This window comes from Galeopterus variegatus, unplaced genomic scaffold (assembly GCF_000696425.1).
Source record: "Galeopterus variegatus unplaced genomic scaffold, G_variegatus-3.0.2 Scaffold14110, whole genome shotgun sequence".
Lineage (NCBI taxonomy): Eukaryota > Metazoa > Chordata > Mammalia > Dermoptera > Cynocephalidae > Galeopterus > Galeopterus variegatus.
Genome location: NW_007740221.1, coordinates 5,034 through 10,743, shown reverse-complemented (window position 1 = coordinate 10,743; position 5,710 = coordinate 5,034).

The following is a 5,710-nucleotide window of genomic DNA, read 5'->3' as shown; positions in this document are numbered from 1 at the left end:
AAGTAGAGAAAAGTTAGCTTATACATTTTTTTGATAGAAAAAATGTTATCTTAAAGGGGTGAAATAGAACACAACTTCAAGGAATGCAGATGCATAACAGGATAATTACAAGGGCACCATACATTTAATGAACTGAATATAAATTAAATATCTTTATTTTGAGTCCTAAAACATCAAATACATTTGAGTGTCTTCACTCAGAATATTAAAAATAGAGGACAATATCTGGGAAATATCACACATTTTATTACTGCTGGGACATATTCCCAAAGATCAAGGAGTTAATCATCTGGCATGAGAGAGACCAAGAACTCCAGGAGAGTGAGAGAGAAAGAATGACGGGAGAAAAATAAACATTCATTCTGGAAAGATGGAAAGATTGGTATGAGAGCATCTAAAATGAAGGTGCAGAGAGAAGTGACTGACATGCACAGTTAAATCTAGTTTGTTTACACAGTAACACTCTATTTGAGTAACTGAAGGAACTTGATAGTTATGTTAAATGAACTTATTTAATGCTCCTCAAGTTCACAAGGTTCCTACTTATTCATTCATTCATTGAACAAGCGTTTGTTCAATGTAGGCATTTTGACTTGCCTGTCATTAAAGACACACTTCTTAAGGCCTACTGGAAGATGCAGACATAATAAAACAAAATGTTTCTCAATGTGAGAAACACACAAACCCATTTAAAAAAGAGTATAGAAGTATAGAAAGAAGAGAATAATAAATTTAGACTCATCTGAGATTTGATGTTTGATAATGAAATGTCATTAGAAAGCTGCTTGTTGTATCCTAATGACTTCTTTCCTTTATTAGGCAGTATTTTTGCTTTCCTTTATTAGGCAGTATTGCTACTTGTTGTATCCTAATGACTTCTTTCCTTTATTAGGCAGTATTTTTGCTTTTGAAAACTTGGCTATAACAATAATGGTGATTACTTATTTTTTGTCAAATGCATGTGCTCTTATGGTGATATGTGATTAAAATATTTGACAATTTGATTATACTGGAAAAAAACATGTGCTGTACAGAAACAACAAAATAAAATTTGCTTTGACATGTTTAGTTACATATTTACATAAACTTAATTACTGAGCAATAGGAAAAAAATCATAGACTTTTGTAGATTTAACAGAGCACATTTATTGCTAGGTGCTGTCATTCCACTTGATCGATAGAAGCATTATTTTCAGAAATCCCAAACCATTGTTCACTACATAATACAAAGGTGTCATTTAACAAAGGCTATGTTTGCTTTCTCAACAATTGTGGGGATAATGCTGGTGTTGGACTGAGTGTTTAATGCATGTCTAAGTGAGCAGAACAATAAGCACCATATGGAATGATGTATGAAAATAAGCAGTATGGGGTTCTCAGCGCCCTTTTGTTAAAAAGAAAATATAGCATTTAGTACATTCAAATGGGTATAATGTATTGTGGAAGTTTCCTAAAGGCTGATTTTTGGTGAATTCCTTTGTACTCACATATAATAGAGTACCTTTACTTTGTCATTTGATATCTTTATTAACTGACAGAAATGGAGTTGCCATTAAAAGAAACTCTTCTATACCTGTGGAATTATTGTTTTCAAATCTAATATTCACATTTTTACAATCGTGGGCAAAGATGGCATATAAAGTACATACAGGATGTTCTATTTGTTAATGTAAAATGTGGAGGAGGCCTACGTACAAGAGTTGGGGCTCAGAAAGCAATACCCCAAAGTATGGTGCTTTCCTTTGCTGAACACTTTGAATGAAAGGAAATTAAAGGGCCTTAGAAGCAGCCTCAGACCCAAGGACTTTATGACCTTCTACTGTTTCTCCTCCCGAACGTAGTGTAGAACTGAAGCTACTGCAAATTAATTGCCTTTGTTACCCTCTCTGAAATTTTATTAACCAAAGAGAATTAAACTCATATCGAGGAATGTCAACACACCTAGTCACACTTTGTTACAAGCTATTTTCTGTTCTTCCAGTTGCATTCACTTTCCAAAGAGAATCATTTCCCACCTGTTGTCAGTTCTTTCTGCTCATTCTGTTCCCTTGAAAACCATTTACTACTCCTCAGAATTGCCTGTATTTCCTCATCTCCCTCTCCCTCATGGAAAGGATGCTACTTAAGTTTCAGCCACCTGGCCCTTCTTTGGGTTCCATATTTTGCATGGTTCCTGTGCACACTTGTACATTAATAAAATTGTGTTCCTTTTCTCCTGTTAACTGCCAGTTCATTTCAGCAAACCTTCATAGGGCAGAAGGGAAGTGTTCTCTTCAACCAGACACAGGTATATGACTGTATGTGTGTTTGAATTTTAGTTCTCAAACATTGATGTTGTTTGATCTTGGGTAAGTAAGCTTTTAACTCCATTGATGCTTGGGTTTCTCACCTGTAAAACAACTCAGCTCTCAGAAAGCTTTTAAGAGGGAGGAAGATTCTGTTTACTTTCTGTAACCAATTCTCCTCAAGAGAGGTGTGTGTGTGTGTGTGTGTGTGTGTATGTGTGTGTGTCTGTGTGTGTGTGGATGAGTGGGTGTGCGTATGTGTGTAAGTGGGTGTGTGTATTTTCCCTTCATTTCACCTAGAAAATTAGGTATATAAACCTAGATCTTGATCTCTAATTATTGAGTGAGCCAGTTTAATTGTGTGTTCCCATGTGCTTATGAATAAACTTTGTTTTATACTCTTATTAATCTATCTGTCAGTTTAATTCAAAGGCCTCTCAGTTAGTAAACCTAAGAGCATAAAGAAAGAGCTTTCCTTATACATGTGTGTTTGTACACGGGTGTGTGTGTGTGTGTGTGTGTGTGTGCACGCGCGTGCACGCGCATCTGTGCACGTGCACACGCATGGGTGTGTGTGTTTCTAAAGGCCAACAATTAATGTATTTTTGAATATATGCTGCTTTGAAAATACCTCCTTTTTCCCCCTCATAAGTCTCAGATATACTTAACAATGTATCTTCCTACTGCATCAATAAATATCCGTTAAATATTTCTGCCTGAATATTTATGTTCACTGGAAAAGTATTTTTCTCTTCATGATTCTTTTCATGGATTCTTTGGCTTTCCTGTTTCTCACACTGTATATCAGAAGATTTAGTATTGGCAGAAAAATGGTATAAAATACCGATAGTATTTTGGCTCTGTCCTGGGTATTACAGTTTCATAGAACAGAGTCACCACCAGTACATGAGAGACACATGTGGATAAGGCTTTATATCTGCCGCTGGTCTAGTGTATCTTCAGGACACTGAGAAGGATTCACAGATAAGAACTAGCTACTATAAAAAATGTAATAGCAGATGTTACTCCAGAGAGGACAGTTAGTAAAACCTCACTGTGTTGGGTGTCAGAGAGAAGAGTTGAAATGTCAATGGAATATCACAGAAATAATGGTTAATAATATTGGACCCACAGAAAGATAGACTGAGGAAGCTGCTCAGGTGGTCGGGTGAGTTGGCACAACTGGGCAGGTAGGAAGCAGTCAACAGGTAGAAGCAGAATGTGGGGCTCATGAGAACTTTGTAGTGAGGTGTGCATTAAATGGCAAGATACCAGCCATATGCCATTGCAGGCAGAGGCAGGAGGAAGCATCCAGTAGTCAAGTACATGCTGATGAAGGAATACTGAAGAAGGCAACCATGATAGAAGATGACTTTCTGTCCTGCTGGGTAGTTCACCAACAGTTTAGGAATGAAGACTGAGGAATAGCAGAAATCCAAGAAAGCCAACTAGCTAAGGAAATAGTACTTGGGAGAATGGAGCTGGACAGCAGCCAGAATTATTGGTTCTATTTGTTAATGTAAAATGTGGAGGAGGCCTACGTACAAGTGTTGGGGCTCAGAAAGCAATACCCCAAAGTATGGTGCTTTCATTTGCTGAAAAGTTTGAACTAAAGGAAATTAAAGGGCCTTAGAAGCAGCCTCAGACCCAAGGACTTTATGACCTTCTACTGTTTCTCCTCCCAAACATAGTGTAGACCTTCCTGAAATTCTATCTGAAGCTACTCCAAATTAATTGCCTTTGTTACCCTCTCTGAAATTTTATTAGCCAAAGAGAATTAAACTCATATCGAGGAATGTCAACACACCTAGTCACACTTTGTTACAAGCTATTTTCTGTTCTTCCAGTTCCATTCACTTTCCAAAGAGAATCATTTCCCACCTGTTGTCAGTTCTTTCTGGTCATTCTGTTCCCTTGAAAACCATTTACTACTCCTCAGAATTGCCTGTATTTCCTCATCTCCTTCTCCTCCATGGAAAGGATGCTACTTAAGTTTCAGCCACCTGGCCCTTCTTTGGGTTCCATATTTTGCATGGTTCCTGTGCACACTTGTACATTAATAAATTTGTGTTCCTTTTCTCCTGTTAACTGTCGGTTCATTTCAGCAAACCTTCATAGGGCAGAAGGGAAGCCTTCTCTTCAACCAGACACAGGTATATGACTGTATGTGTGTTTGAATTTTAGGTCTCAAACATTGATGTTGTTTGATCTTGGGTAAGTAAGCTTTTAACTCCATTGATGCTTGGTTTTCTCACCTGTAAAACAACTCAGCTCTCAGAAAGCTTTTAAGAGGGAGGAAGATTCTGTTTACTTTCTGTAACCAATTCTCCTCAAGAGAGGTGTGTGTGTTTGTGTGTCTGTGTGTGTGTGTGGATGAGTGGGTGTGTGTATGTGTGTAAGTGGGTGTGTGTATTTTCCCTTCATTTCACCTAGAAAATTAGGTATATAAACCTAGATCTTGATCTCTAATTATTGAGTGAGCAAGTTTAATTGTGTGTTCCCATGTGCTTATGAATAAACTTTGTTTTATACTCTTATTAATCTATCTCTGTCAGTTTAACTCAAAGGCCTCTCAGTTAGTAAACCTAAGAGCATAAAGAAAGAGGTTTCCTTATACATGTGTGTTTGTACACGTGTGTGTGTGTGTGTGCACGTGCACACGCATGGGTGTGTGTGTTTCTAAAGGCCAACAATTAATGTATTTTTGAATATATGCTGCTTTGAAAATACCTCCTTTTTCCCCCTCATAAGTCTCAGATATACTTAACAATGTATCTTCCTACTGCATCAATAAATATCCTTTAAATATTTATGCCTGAATATTTATGTTCACTGGGAAAGTACTTTTCTCTTCATGATTCTTTTCATGGATTCTTTGGCTTTCCTGTTTCTCATACTGTATATCAGTAGATTTAGTATTGGCAGAAAAATGGTATAAAATACCGACAGTATTTTGGCTCTGTCCTGGATATTACAGTTTCATAGAACAGAGTCACCACCAGTACATTAGAGGCACATGTGGATAAGGCTTTATATCTGCCTCTGGTCTACTGTATCTTCAGGACACTGAGAAGGATTCACAGATAAGAACTAGCTACTATCAAAAATGTAATAACAGATGTTACTCCAGAGAGGACAGTTAGTAAAACCTCACTGTGTTGGGTGTCAGAGAGAAGAGTTGAAATATCAATGGAAATATCACAGAAATAATGGTTAATAATATTGGGCCCACAGAAAGATAGACTGAGGAAGCTGCCCAGGTGGTCGGCTGACTTGGCACAACTGGGCAGGTAGGAAGCAGTCAACAGGTAGAAGCAGAATGTGGGGCTCATGAGAACTTTGTAGTGAAGTGGGCATTAAATGGCAAGATACCAGCCATATGCCATTGCAGGCAGAGGCAGGAGGAAGCATCCAGTAGTCAAGAA